Raw genomic sequence first — 16,337 nt, forward strand, 5'->3', positions numbered from 1 at the left:
TCGAGTTCCGACCATTCATTGTTCAGTTCGGAGTTTCAGAGGCTCGGACTAACGCTCGAGTTTCATATGGGTTACGTAAACTCTTAACGAGTTTACCTATAGTGCTGCAGACGTTTACTTTTGTTAGTTATACAGTTTTTTGGTAGATATTTTAAAATCGAAAAAGGTAAGTATTGTACGAAAATTGTTTAGGATTAGGTATGCGAGTCTGAGCGCCGTGCCGGCAAGGTGTAAGGTACACCCATGGATGACACCCTCTATAATGTAACATTTTTGCAAATGGACGGCTTTAGGAATAACTTTCGCCCAATGCTTATGTGATCGAATAGATACATTTTAGGCAACAATAGTACAAAGCTAGCTACGAAGTATTTCCGGAGCTGCGGATTGCCTAGCGGGTTATCAGGGCTCCAGCTTGAAAAGCAGTAGGAACGGGGTGATTTTTAGGCAGTAAGAGTTGGACAATTTTCCCCCCTCAGCTAAGCTACGCAGTATTTCATATCTGTCTCTATTGATTATATTAAAATTAAATAAAATGTCTATGCCTAGATATATAATTAAAGGTACATTATAATTTATAAAACAATACTTGTCATATTTTCTGCGTATCAGAGCGTAAGGTACGAAGGTATGTTTCACGTGGGACGTATTATGCGGAACAGTTTTTCGGATGAGACATTCCCATTCAAATGTATGCTAAACGCCTAACCTTAGTAGCGAGACGTATGAATAAAACAGAGCGCCAAGCACGAATAACTATCGCATTCGTAATGTAAACGTATCGAGATGACGATACGTCATGAGACGTTAACGGAGTGTGGCAGCACGAAGCCTATTCTTTCAACTATCGAGAGCTCGCATCGAATTCGATAGTGACGTCATGCAAATGTAAACTAGAGAAGCAGCCAAGTGAACGATTTGAATGACTTATTGAGCATAAAGATTTCGTCTGAAAACTTAATTAAATTTATATATATATTTCAACCTTTGTCTACACGTTTTATGAAATAATATTTATTAAATAAATATTAATTATGTGCAAAAAGTTCTTAAAGCGAGTTAAGAGAAATATAACGTGATATTATCTATGAAAAAAAAGTACTTAGTTTCATAAATTTATAATTTTTTTTATGATTTCCGAACGTCGTATTTGACATCACCGCCGACATTTGTCATTTGCCGGTTGTTTGTTTGTTATTTTATCTTATGTAAATAAATAACAATTTTAACATGTTACATTTAAAATGAGGACGATTCAACTCCAATATGAGCTAATGGTGGAATTTATGCAAAAGTAAGTAAGTAAAGATTTCTAAATGTTTCTTTGATTAGCCCTTTTTTTATGTGATGGACAATAATTTAACGGAGTTTTGTCTAAACCCTCTCCGGGGTGGCAGTTACATTCAGGCCAAATGGAAGGAGCTTGTGGTTTGCACCGGAGCGAAATCTGGCGTACCGGTGAAATTCACCGGTGATTTGCCGATCTCCGGAGATTCACCGGTGATAACCGGTGATGAAAACCATTAATTTCAAATCAATTTTTTATTAATTGAAAAACAAAACAGAATAGATAATAAAATTGGACTTCAACGAACCCACTCTCTTTGGAAAGCTAATAGCAAGTGAATTGAACCACATAAACGGCCAAGAGCGCTTTGAGTTGATGACCAAAATAATTAATATCATTCGAAAGAAGCAAATCAGTAAATAAATTATCTTAATTATGTATTAAATTAAAAACTGATGGTTAATAAATATTTCTATTAGTTTAGTAGTATCAATATAGTATTGATTTGTTGATGAATTTCTATTAGTTTAGTAGTAGAAATAATATGATCACCGGAGTTTAATCGGTTAACAACCGATTGATTTCAATCGAGTACTTTTACTGGTATATTATCGGTTGTTCTCCGGTACTCACCTGCTCCGGTGCAAACCCCTAGAAGGAGCCATTCAGGCAGCAGCGGATACTTAAACAATGTTTGTAATGTAATATTTGATGTATTATCTTTTTACAGATTGGAATATTTGTGGGACCAGTCCAATATTACTGGGAGCAGTGGGCCTACTGTATTCCTACCACACCACTCACTGTTCCTCACGAAGCCTACCCTTCGCCAGCGCCTCCACCAACACCACCGATCCTCCATCCGAGGAAGATAGCTGGAATCCTCCACCAGTGAAAAAACCTAAAGCGAGTTTGATTAAAATGTGTATAGAGAATGACAAGAATTTTATATTTATTTAATTTTTTCTGTTTTTATGTTATTTTAAAATATTATCAAAATATTGTTAATGGCATTGTATTTATAATAATTATTCTAACTGTGTCAGTACTGTGAATGTGGTGCATGTCTATACTTGGCATAACCACATGATCTTTTGTCTTCATCTTGTTTTTCATTAATGTCTTATAATAATAAATAAATAAATTATATATTATTGGGATTAAGATTAGAATAAAATAGTTTTTAAGTTATTTATATATGTATATACATTTTATCAATTATTAACTATAAAAAGAGGATTTTGTAGAAAAAAGTAATAAAACACTTGAAATAACTATGGAGTCTATTTATTCTGTCCACCAAAATGTTTTTTAGTAGTAGTTTTCTTTACTTATTTCCTATTATTGTGGATTACATCCTTCGGCACGAATGGGCTGGCTCGACCGGAGTGATACCACGGCCTCACAGATAACCGACGTGAAACAGCGCTTGCGTTGTTTTGTTGTGTGAGTGAGGTTATCGGAGGCCCAATTTCCCCCTTCCTAATATTCCCAATCCCCGATTCCCCAACAACCCTTAAACGTATTCGTTGTTGTTGGTACAATCGTTGTTAACGATCGTAAGTACTTGTTGTACTTTGTTGGTACAAAGACGGTCTTGGCATTTTATAAAAATCACTGCAAGCACTCACTGAGTTCACAATATAATATATTTTGTATTATTACAAATTTCGATACCATTCTCACCGACAAATTCTAAGTGAAAAATGTTTCAACTGTTTTCGATAGCCAGCCTTCGCAGCTCACGTTTACGTTACCGTGCGTCAAAACCTCGTTCGTGCTTCCAATTTGTGTCAAAATGTTCTAGGTTTCGATACCAATACGATACGATTACTATACGATAGTTATCAAAAACATTCGTGCTTGCGATATTTAGTTCCTTTTACGCACGGTAGGGGCGCTGTTCAAATGTCATAGAAAATTCTGTCGATTGCGATACGAATACTTTCTCGATAGTTTTCGTGCTTAGCACACAGGACTGTATCCGCGCCGTTATCTCGATTCGGACCTCCATAGTCTCATGGTGGTAGTTCCAAGGAATTTGCAGTTCAATGTACCCATTACAGACTGTTTGGTTAGTCAGCAGGTGTAGCTAAAAGTGTGGAAATTCTCGAAAACATTTTAATTTTATAGTTTTAGTGTAAGTACCAGTATCTAATCTTCAATGTCGTCATTCAAGATTGCCTAACAGTGTAGCTGTAAATCTTACAGTCTGGTGTTCGGTAACTGGCGAAAAGTTGAATTCAGGGCCTTTAATTTTGATGATGGGGGAAGCCATCATAAGGCGCTTAGCTTCTTGGGGATAAAAGACTAGGGGAGTGTGGGATTTTTACCTCACTAAAACCACCCCGGTGGCCACCCTCAATACCTGTAAGGGGCACCGAGTCCTCTTAATAGACCTGCTCCGGAGCCCCTACGATTGAATTAAGGGCCTATAGTGTAGTCACCTGCCTTGTAATTATCGCACATTACGAGCGCATCTACGTTTCACACACAGAAACAAACCTTTCAAAATATCCTATTATCCGCAACTCTCACTTTGCATTGATACCTTTTTATTATTCCACAAGAGGGCGCCACAGATAAGTTGATAAGTCACCAAGCGAAGCTATTAAGTATCGATATTGGAGGTAGATAAATCCCCGCTGTATTTGAAATTTGCAATCATCGAAGTGTTCACAGAGCACCAATCAAATTGGTTCGATGCATAGAATATAAATGAGCTTGGTTTAAACACACTTTACCCCGTAGGTGCCAATTTTGCGAAATCATACCGTTTGAATATTCATAAAAGACTGAATTTTATTAACATAATTGCATTACTGCATACATCGAGGGTACAGCACTAAGTGTAATTTACTTCCTAGAATATGAAGTACTTAGTTTAACAAGCATTTTTATTCATAAGTTAATATGAAAGTTTTATTAGTGACCTGAAGTGCATACCCAATTTGAATCGAGCTGTTTGATCAATTTACGGGTACGATGAGCTAGGGAATCTAATTACGAAGTGAGAATTCGAGTCCAGTTTCTGTTACTAACTTTTAACTTATCTAATTAAAATAGGACCAAAACTATAACTTACCTATTCTTGATAGAACTCAAAAATGTAACTTAATTAATAATTTGTGAACGTAAGGTTATTTACGCCACGAAGTAACTACGCAAAACATATTAGATAATACCTTATCTAAGAAAAATCATGTATTACACCTACATAATTGAGTGAATTTGGAACATGGGGTAACGAACGCACAACCCGAGGGAAAACCGCAGACCAGGCTTTTTATACCCTCATAAGCCATCAAAAATTAAAACGTTAGGTACGCACATAAATCACCTAACCGATTGGGGATTTTTGTTATTCATCTCGAATTTCCCTTGGCAACATGATGTTTCATTAATATCTAAGTAATACTAGGTATCATGTATTTCATATTATAAACGTTCAACTTTACTATAGCTCCTATTTCTGTAACTTAGGTAAGTAAAGGTAGGTACATAGTACGCAAGATTATGAAGTAGAAATCATCGTCTTGGCAATCTTTTTATAGATGGGGATCGATAAATGTAAACAATCTTGGACTGATAGATAAAAGAAGATATAGTTGCAAAAGCTGTGGCTTCTTTTTTGGGCATTAGGTATAGTAACTGTTAAAATAGGGATGATGACGGGGTAATGAAATAATTTTAGGCACGTATTTCTTATTTTAGTATATTATAAGATGACAATACTTAGATACGACGAATCAAATTTTAGGAGTAGGAGCAAATACGCCATTTAGGTATACGCATAAAACGTAGGACTAGACCTAACTAGAAGTGACGACACGCAACATTTCGAATCAATTTATTTATCGTCGAAAGTATTTGTGTAAGAAAATAAAAAAAATACTTGTCTAATATTAAAATAGTCTACAAGACGGACATTAAAATAAAAATTAGTCATCTACCCTATTGTTTTAGGCCAATGAAAACAAATTTTATATAGACCTTATAATTAAGGCCGCGCCCGTTGATAATCAACACAAAGAAGAAAACAAGAAAAGGCAAGTAAACACAGATTAATTAACCAATATCTAGAACAAAACTAATTAAGTTTTAATAATAACTGTAGGTACTAGGTCCAAGAATTCTCAGAAACCAGATCTAGGTATATTTACTCCTGATCCGGAGCTGCGGACTACCTAGCGGGTTTACCGGGGCTCCGGCTCGAAAAGCAGGAGAAGGAACGGGGTGGTTTTTAGTCAGTAAGAGTCTGACACTCCCTCTCGCCTCGCCCAAGGCGGGAGAAGTCATTGGATGATTTTCCCCCCTCGAAAAAAAAAAAAAAAAAAAAAAAAAAGGTATATTTACTCGCACTAGTTTGTCAATAACCAAGTATTGGAACTAATATCGCCATAGCAAACAAATATTGCATGTTAAGTATTGGTCGCCTGGACAAAGTTACGAGTTTACATGAATAAATTGAAACAGAATAAATATTACAATTTATGTTTCATTTTTGTAACGAAAATAGTGATAGGAGTTTGGATTTTATTAAAAATATACTTGTGTTTTCCATGTTTTATTTTAGATATTAGATACCTACAGTATTTTATTATTTTAGTTGTCAATTTGTTATATATTACGTAGCAGCTGATCACTGAACTAGTAGAACAGATGTCGCGGTCGATTTGAGTTGAAGGGGAGCGCGAGAGAAGCTGGCCTGATACCCGAAGATTTTAAATAGCTTTTTAACTAACTCGCCTCTTGAAACATTGTTAAATATGTAAAATAGGTATGCGCTTCATATTCTTACAATGAAAAATTGATGTCCCAGTAATCTTTAAAGAGTATTGAAAGTCTTGTGCATGTTACATACATAGGTACCCACTTATATACAGACGTATATAGGTATGTACAAACAGAATAAGAATTTAAAATTGTAGATGTCGTCCTATTTGCAATCATTAAGACCTACAAAAACTACATAAAACGAGATGAAAGTTATCCAAAGATTATTTAACATTATAATTTAGATTACAACGAACACCAGTTCTACACTTTTGTTTAACAATCATTGTGCCGAATAGCTTATGGGCTTACCGCTGTAAATCCCCGATCAACAACATAAGCGGGCGCTCAGCTCAGGATTATATGCCTCATACATAGGCCCACGGGATCTAAGGAATATCTACAGCCTACAGGTATATAATAGAAATATCTTTATTTCAGGTGGTTCGAAGAATACCGCCGTACTAAGAGTCCTTATATAATTTTTCAGAATAATTATTACTTAACCTCTTTCACCGTTTGATCATTCAATGTCATTATTCCATTAGAATGTCAATGCCCAAGTAACAAAGTTCTCCTGTAGTGCACTATTTACAGGCTTACAGCACTAGTAACTGTGTCTTAGTGGCTTTTCTCTCGCCAAGTCTGCTATGAGAGTTTTATTAGCAAAAGTACGCATATAAAATGGGCCCCTTCTCGTGGTTATAATCGTTTACTAGCCTGTTATAGACCTGGCCCGGAACCACTACAATCTTATTTGCATATTTTGTTACTTGGGTGGTTATTTGATTGCATTTAGCTAGATACTGATTTAGAAGTATCAATGAATTCAAATAACTAAGTAGCCTCTTTGAATGTAACCAGCTCCCATTTTAAAAGCTGATCCGCAAACATTTCAATAAATACCTTGTAACTACACAGCACTTTGCATTCGGAAGAAATCTCTAAAGAATTCCTTGTATCAATGCTTGAAGTAGCAATAAGAAGCTTTACATTAAACACAAGAAACTACTACCTATCTTTAAATACAGTACCAACATTCAATAGAAATACACAAAATTTTACATTCAGAAGAATTCTCTTGAATTAAATACTTGAAGTAGCAATAAGGAGTTTCCTATTAGCCGCATTAAGCGTCCCATTAGCACTAGACATGGACTGCATTCACTGGACATAGGACATGTACTGCTCGTAAGTAACAATAACTGGGTGTGTAACAGATTCTAAGAAGTGCAGTATACTGCAGTAGTGGTAGGGTGCTTCGTTTAGTTAGTTGGCTATCAATAAAAGAACGTCTGTAATTGAGTTTGTTGGTGTTTCGTGTTTGTGTGTAATTGGTTTAAGTTTCTATTGTTTGTACAAAGCTCAATTGTTACTCTTCTGGGTGTCCATGTGCGGCGCTGATCGCTTACCATCAGGGGATGCCCTATATTCAATAACAAAATGTAAATTTTAAGGTCATTGATTGAACATTAACTATTTCTTCTCTTCTAACTCAAGACACTGAGTGAACTTAAACTATTTCTAAGTAACGATTTTGTTCCGAAAACAATTGCTAAGGACTGGGTTAAGTAACCATTAATAAACGACTGAGTACGGCGGTAAGTGTTAAAACTAATATTTGACGAAGGAAAATATGATTAATTTTCAAAATTTCTATTATATGGGTTTCTAATTGAATTTGTTATTACTTTGTCATTGCAACTTTAGTTCTGAGATAAATAAACACTCCTGATATAACCTTTGGTAGGTTCTTCAGACGATGATTGTTTTTAAAACTTCTTGTACCTATATGATCTTCAATTTACTATCAATATAAAATTACGACTTGACATGACCATACACAGCAACAAGCCCCGAAACAACCTAAAACTAATAAAAGAACAAACACTAAACCAATTTCATTTGCACTACATCATTCATGTAAACTGTTACCCTACCTCACTAGAATTGCGCTCAAAAATGGAAAACAATTCTCCAACTTGAGCCTTATCCCTTGCATATTTAACTCGGTTTTAGAGTACATTTTCTAAACAATACGGTAAGAACTAAATAAGCCGGATATGTGGTACATTTTCATCTTGTTTTTCTTCCATCCCTCTTTTGTGCTGGGGCCATTATGAGGGAACCCCGTGTTTGCAAAATGTATTACGTTGGCATCCCATCTACCACAAAAGGTTTACCCTGCGATGTCGTACAATCGCTGCTACACTTATTTTTTCTTAATTCTGTGTATATTTACCTCCATACTTGTTTGTGTCTCAGCTCTATCTCTAACATACATGTTTGTCAACGCCTTTAGTGAAGTCGTTTCAGTTTGTTTTTTTTATTTTTAATTATGTATATGATAATAATTATGGTCTCCTCATTAGGTACCAATTATGTTGCTGCTTGTTAGTATAATAATTTCCGGAAATGTGGATTAGGAAATTGGCTGTTCTAGATCAAAAGTGAAATTATTTATGTAGCCCATTAATTCAAAATTCACTTCTAGGAAACTCATTTCATATTGATACGTAACAACGTAACGTGGTAGTAGTTGCTTAATACTGTACCGAGAATACACACTCATTTAGATTTTCGTTGAACCGCGTTTTGATTATTTAGTGTCTGTTTAATAGAGCTACTGTATCTCAATATTTTTGTAATGTTTTTCATTGTCGTTGTAGCAACCGGAGGCCCAATTACCCCCCTTTCCAATCTTCCCATTTCCCGATACCCGAACAACCCTTAAATTTCTAACGCCCAAATGGCCGGCAACGCACTTGTAACTACGGTTCTGGTGTTTCGGGTGTCCATGGCCGACAGCGAAAATCTTGCCTTGTCATCTCCTAATATGAAGCCTGTACGGAAAATATGGCAATGGCCTGACTGCTAAATCAATGCTGGTAACTACTAACTAGACTAACTAATACACGTAGGAGGTTTTATAGTTCTAAAGTTTAGTGTATGCGCAAAGAAAGGTCTATTTTTTATTCCATCACTCTCATAATCCGATGGGTAGTGAAGTGAATACACCCGTATTCACTTCACTACATAGTATTTAAAACAAAGAAGCTTCCTCTGTCCCTATGTCCCCTTGTATGCTTAAATATTTAAAACTACGCAAGAGATTTTGATGCGGTTTTTGTAATAGATAGAGTGATTCAAGAGGAAGGTTTGTATGTATAATACATGCATAATATATTATCACCATTGCACCCATGCGAAGCTAGGGCGGGTCGCTAGTATTAGATAAACCATTGTCTCTGGTCATGGTCACACAGCAACATAGTAAAGTTTAATTCATTACCTTGACAACGTTCATTAAGCCTTCTAAGTAAGCAAAAACGGATGACCTAATACTTTTTTCGTCTAATGAAAATTAATGACTCTTTCCTCTGACTGTCACTTTTTAAGGTCGGAACGGAACTATGATACTGAATGAATAAAATCATAGTGTCAGCATTAATGTAAAGACACGCTATTCATTCTTTAGAAGGGTAAGTAGAAATGACCAAATTAACAGTTAGGTAGTTATGAGTATTAGGTTATGTAGTCAACGTCAATTTTATCCACGAAGGGATATTTAATACCACTATACAATGTACACCCACTTATCACCATTTGTGTTATAAGTCCCATGGGATGTAATATGGGTTGTGCCTATTGCCATATACTGGGCACAATTCCAGACTTCGTGCTACTATTGACAAAACTTTCTAAAAACCGAAAACAGGCGAGTAATGCTTTGCCCGATCCGGAAATCGAACCTGAGACCCCTTATCCGGTAGTTAAATTGCGACCAGTCGACCAACGAGGCAGTCATATAGTATATATTGTCTCATGTATTACATGGGAATTAGGTCAGAGATTCTTTGCTCCACATCTTTGCTAGTAAACTCTCGACCAAATACCTACCTACTTGGCGACATTTAATCATACTAATTTGAATTCATTCGCTTTCCTCAGAACTCATCAGTGCGTCGCGCTGGCGAAGTGATGACTGTACCTACCTAATTTCTACTCTCTAATCGCTGATTCGACCATTTGGAACCTTTGGACAAGGTTTCTCAAACTTGTAGTCTGAGTAAGTTACAGCTCATTTTTTTCCAGTAGACTGATTAATTTAAAGGCGAAATTGTAGCCCAACATTTCAATTGTATACTTCACGTGCGCGCCTGTACGCGCTGTTCCTAAGATGCTCCGTAAGATTCCTTCTGTGAATCGAAACTAGTAGAGCTTCTTTCTATTAATATACGTGAGTAAACCATGAATTTTTATTTTATTTAATATGTCACATGATAGTTATTATCAAATATAGTTACATTTCTTCTTTTAATTTCCAAATGACTATACTAGTAATCTGCTCAATTTTCTACGCTCTTCATTGGGCTTGTGAACATTTACCAAAAAAAAACAGATACTTATCAAAACAAAATATAATTAAAAAGTAATGTTTATGATTGGTAGCTTCCTCACTTTGAGAACCACTTTTAACCGAAGGGTCCGTATGATGGGTTTGCGAAAGCTATTAGACCGGACAGTTTACATAGCTCCTTGTCCTATATAAATGTCACATCGTCCAGAAGGCAATCAGAAAGACATTTCAAACGGTCGACAACTGAGCTTCGCGATAATGACGTTATTTCTCAAATGTACGTTAGGTAAGTGGAACATTTTCAAACAGGTTTGGGACGTTTTATTTTGAGGTCCTATATTAAAATGGTTTTGGGAGAAAACCATTTTCGGTGAAGAGTAAATTACTTTGTGATTATGTGGTTCATGGTTAAATAAACAATGTTTCATTTACAAAAGAAATGTTACGTAGGTACATAGGCGATATTGATTTGACATTTGACATTACATTTTGCGAATTTCCTCCCACGGAAAATCATTTAAAATGAGAACGGAGTTATTCACCGGCCCTTAGTAAAAATGACAGTCAGCCATCAGTACCTACATTTAAAAATACGCTAAAATTATTATGTCCGCTTTAGTACAACACATTGCTCTACGCCGTAGTCCGAAGAATATTACATACAAGACTAATTACACTCTATCCAACAAAATCATAATTTTAGAACAGTTACCACCACATAGTACAACCACAGTGTCACTTAACTCCCTAACCATAACCGATTACTCGACAATATCTTCAAGTGGGTCAGATTAAACTCGCAGAGAGCCAATCTGAACCATTACCATTAGAAATAGCAGCGAAACTTCACTCGTAGAACAAGTAATATTGGTCTCTTATTAAAGTACTAAAGCAACGGATTGTAGAAAATGTTTATTAGTTTGACCACTCCTCCCGTTTTCTTGGTACACTTGTAGTAGTTGTCTAGTGTTCACATTGTATGTGGATGTCTTTACAACCATTGTGGAGTATATTTCACTTGTTACGCTGGCTTATGGTGGGTTGCAAGATATGGATTTGTATTTTCAGATTAATTTTATAATTTTGAATATGATTATGTTGTTTTAAGAGTGAAGTACTTTTTATCAGGTTATGCATTATGTAGTAATTGCATTGGTCAAATATTTGGAAACCAAATTATCTGCAATTCAAACCTCTTAAATGTTCTGTTTCGTTACTACTAATAGTACTAATAGTAAGTACCTACCTACGCTTAGAGCGCACTATTGTAAATAGCTATGTGGTACATTTTTATATAAAAGTCTCAGTTTACAAAATTGTTCTAAATGGCTGAAATACCGCATTTAAAAAAATTACATTCGTATAAAATAGTAAAATAAAATTGAAAGTATATTTTTGCAGTTTGTTTTTTGTGTTTATAAAATATTTACATTCAGGGCCACAGAATTGAGTTCATATTTGTTTATTTATTTATTGCAAATATTAAAATTATGTGCGGAAGTAGTTTAATATCACTTTAACTGTATAATGTATTGGCTTAAGCTGCAAAATTACACATGTTTTTTACTAATAAATGATTAAAAAATTACGTTTACTTAATAATATTTATGGGCCTATTGCTACAAGCTGGAGAACGTAGTTTAAAAAGTCCAGATTTATTGGATAGCACTGACGCCAATATATTTTCCGCGACACACGACGACACCTATAGATAAAATAGGTCACAAAAAGAGGTACTCTGCTCTGCTCTCACCACACCGAAGACCTACAAGTTATCAGCTACCACTCTTACAGGTACAGAAATAACAGGGTGACAATATAGACATCTACTCCAAATTGAGACATTTTCTCCTACTCAAAAGGATCGCTGCCGTTCAAAAGTCAGTTTCACATTAAACCAATAATAGGTTCCTGGATTCTCGGAATAATATACAATCTGTTAATTGTTAGCGTCATTTAAATGAGCGTTTCGGGAATAGAAAGGTGAAAATGTCAATCAATAACATGTTTATTTCGGGTTTGTAGGTAATTCTGGGTATTTGATGATTTTAGAACGTTGCGTTGACGTGCAGATGAGGGATCAGAATTTAATCTGGATTTTAGTTATATTTGGTTGATGTGTGAACATTGAGTATATATACTGAGTACTGTACGTTATAGTATGCATGTTAAGTATGTGTGGCGATACATGACAAGTAACAGATGACCAAAGATGATTCTCATCTCTGTTCCCTAAATATGAAGGTATGTTGTGTAGATAGTATGTTAAATTACTTTGTTTTAATAAAATAGTTTTGACTTTGCCATGCCATGCACATTAAAAAAAATTTGATATGTTTAATTACGATAATTTTTAAACCTTCGGTAATTCGTTTCTTTATTGTAATCCTTCAATTACACCTGACACAAACATTTAAAAAAGCAAGTATATAACAGTTTTAACCACTATAACCATAACCATACCATCAAGGATATAACCAAGTCTTTATCTCTTGTCTAAAACCACATTATCTGCGACCTAGTTCCGTGTTCCCGAATCGTGCGTGATAAGATTTCCTTTTTCCATTCTCTTATTCTTAGCTGTCAACTTATCATTCCCTCATATTCGTTCGTGTCATTCATAATATTCACGGCGGGGACTCTTTGAGTTACGTCGATATTTTCAAAGGTGTAGAATCGAGGAGGGTTTGTTGTTATTTACTGTTTGTTGTGATTGGTATGTTTATGTCGAATATAAAACCGCTTAGTTCATGCTTGAATGGCGCAAAATTTTATTGTGATCATTATTAATGTAAGTCAGCCCTTAATACAAGCAACTTAAAATACATATTATAACCGAGAAATAGGCTTTTAGGAACCTTCCTATATCAATCGTGTCAATAACCCCATTTCCCAATCCCCGATTCTCCAATAACCTTAAATTCCAAACCACCAAAAGGCCAGCAACGCACTAGTAACGCCTCTGGTGTTTCGGGTATCCATAGGCGGCACCAATTTCTTACCATCAGGTGAACCGTCTGCTCGTTTACCGGCTTATACAATAAAAAAAAACATTCACAATGAACAAACGCTTTAGACAAATATCCTTCTGTTACAAAGAACCGATTTACTCGTTACATAGTTGCATCACAACTGTTCCTAGCTACACGTAATAAAACCTACGAAACGGTTTCACCGTCCATAAACGCACGAACCGGCACTGTATGCTCCTAAATCACAGCGGCAGTTTCTATAAATCATCAGACGGTAAATATTCCTCTCTACTGAACGTTCGTTCCTGGTAAGTTCTTTGGTGATGGATTGGAACACTTGCTAGATGGATTACCTTTGCTTATGGTGTTAGAAAAATGGATCGGTTCTCTAGTTTTTCGAACATTTTCCTTGAATGTGATTTTAATGTTTGTTAAGTGGAAAAAAATAATACTATACTTAAACGCAATTGCAAGTAGCCCAAGGGTGTTAATATTTTTTATATTTATGTTTATTTATTTAAATTAAAATGCAAGTTTACAGCCACATCCAAAACACTTACATTTTAGGATACAAAGAAGCTTAAACCTATTTAAATAAATAAATAAACGGTTGTTAGTTACATTATTGGGTCTATTGGAGCAAGGAACGAGTCTATTACTAATTACTTCCACCATTCTACACACACAACTTCACGCCTTTTATCCCCGAAGGGGTAGACAGAGGTGCACATTACGACACGTAATGCTGCTATACAATGTACCACCTTTTTCCACTATTCTTTATTCAAAATTAAGACGAAGTTTTCATCATACCCATGATCGTGTGACAAAACTCCTCCGTCCACTTTCAAAGCAAAAACACTCAGAATATTACCTACTTTAAGTAAAAACAAAAGAGAATAATATAATAATTCATCGCTTCTATCCAAATATTAGTCTGTAGTGGAGTTTTTAGCTGATCGATCAAAGTCAGGGCCGTGTATTTAATACCATTAAACACAGCTTCCACTGCATTCGCGTGGTTTTAAATTAAAAAACTTTCCTTACTATAAAACAGTCTATAAAGTAAGTAACTCGTGAAATAGGGAGATTGTTTTATAGACTGTTCTATTATTTCACTATTTTTTGCGCTACAAACAAATTATGTATTTAGTTGTATTCGTAAAATAAATGGCAAATAATATGCTTTATAATCAAAAAGTTCCTTGGATACGTAGTTCAGATTTGTAACCTTATTACAAGTTTACTTTACGTTTACTTTAAACTTAAAGCAAACTCATACTGGTCTTCCGACGACCTAACGGTTTACCGGTTTAGCTCCTGCAAGAGTAGGAACGGCATAGTTTTTAGTCAATAAAAGTCTAACACTCTCTCGCGCCTGAGAAGGAACTGTACGATTTTCGCCCCTCAAAAAAAAAAAGGTCTTGACGTCCTTTCTATTAGTAACTAACCTTTCCTAATAATATAAGTCCAATTATTTCAATAGCAGAGAACTATTGCAATAATATTCTAAGAACAAGTAGGTACTTATTGCAATAAAGACTGCAAGATTCCTAGACAAACTTTCACATTATGAGTCTGGACTGAGCATTCCAGGAACATCTTCAATCGACCTACTTACTTAAGAGCTCGCTAAGGGGTCGTTTTTGAGATTGTCATATCGATTCTATTATGATTCTCACCTGTCGTGTGAACAAACATGGATAAGGATAGTACAAACACGAGAATGGATAGAATCTTATTTCTTACTAATATTATAAATGCGAATGTGTGTGAGTCTGTATGTTCGTGTGTGTATGTTTGTTACTCAATCACGCCAAAATTGCTGAAGGGATTACAATGAAATTTGGAACAGGAACGGCGGGTGAAGCCATTGGAAAAAGTTAATACGTAATAAGTTGCACTTACCACTGTTACTCTTAACACGGGTTTCGTAAGAACCAAACTACTACCGACCAGCTACGATCTCCAGTCTCTCTGCAAAGCGTAGAAATTACAACAAACCCTCTTATGTAGAGGACGCACATACTCATTACTCACACATGTATAGTTCAGTATTGGACTGACCAGACTATTGACATTATACATATAATACAGAAAAAGAAACATGACGTTATTTTTAAGTATCGGCAAAGATTTCCCCATCGCCCCTCCGGTCTCTAACCTCAAATAACTCAAAATAACTTGAAAGAAATCTGTTTATTTCTCTTTTTTTTATCACATGCAGTGGTTTTCTTTAGGGAAATTGTACCTGATATATTATTACTATTGCAATCTTTACAGTTGTAGACCCCTGTATGTGTGGATCACCTCTTACTTCCCATGGGAGTCGTAAAACTCGACCAAAGAGTTTGATGTGGCTACCTAGTAGGAATTAGGGTTTTAGAATACATAAAAATAGCTTCAGCCCGGAACATAGCTACATAAAGTTATTTTGACATTTAAACTATAGTAAGAAAATAGACTGCTTCTTTTATAGTTATTTTTGAGAGGGGATCATCCCGCCCAGGGTGACGGAGGATTTTTCTGGTTCATTGAAGCGTTCAAGATCCATTGCTTAACACATTGAACGCCGTGGTGGTCACCGGTGACCGACGATAGCGAAGGATTTGCTTTCAACAGTTTTCTATTGGCAGTCAAAGACTTAACAGTCAGACTTACGATCTCTCGACCAACGAGAAAATCCTTGTTACAATTCCAAAACAAAAAGCAATTAAAAATCAATTCAGTACCTAACAAACTTGCTTACGATTTGGTAGCTTAATTGAGTGCTCAAACAATCTAAAATTACCACAAACTATCCACTATCGATCCGTAATAAGTTCGAACAGATTAGCTTCGAACATATGAACCACACTCTGATTCTCTAGATTACGCCTCGGCAGCGAGTTAGCAATTAGTATTCACTTGTAACAGCTAGTCCGACCTACATTTTGCTAAG

The sequence above is a fragment of the Spodoptera frugiperda genome, chromosome 26 (genome assembly GCF_023101765.2).
Source record: "Spodoptera frugiperda isolate SF20-4 chromosome 26, AGI-APGP_CSIRO_Sfru_2.0, whole genome shotgun sequence".
Taxonomy (NCBI): Eukaryota; Metazoa; Arthropoda; class Insecta; order Lepidoptera; family Noctuidae; genus Spodoptera; species Spodoptera frugiperda.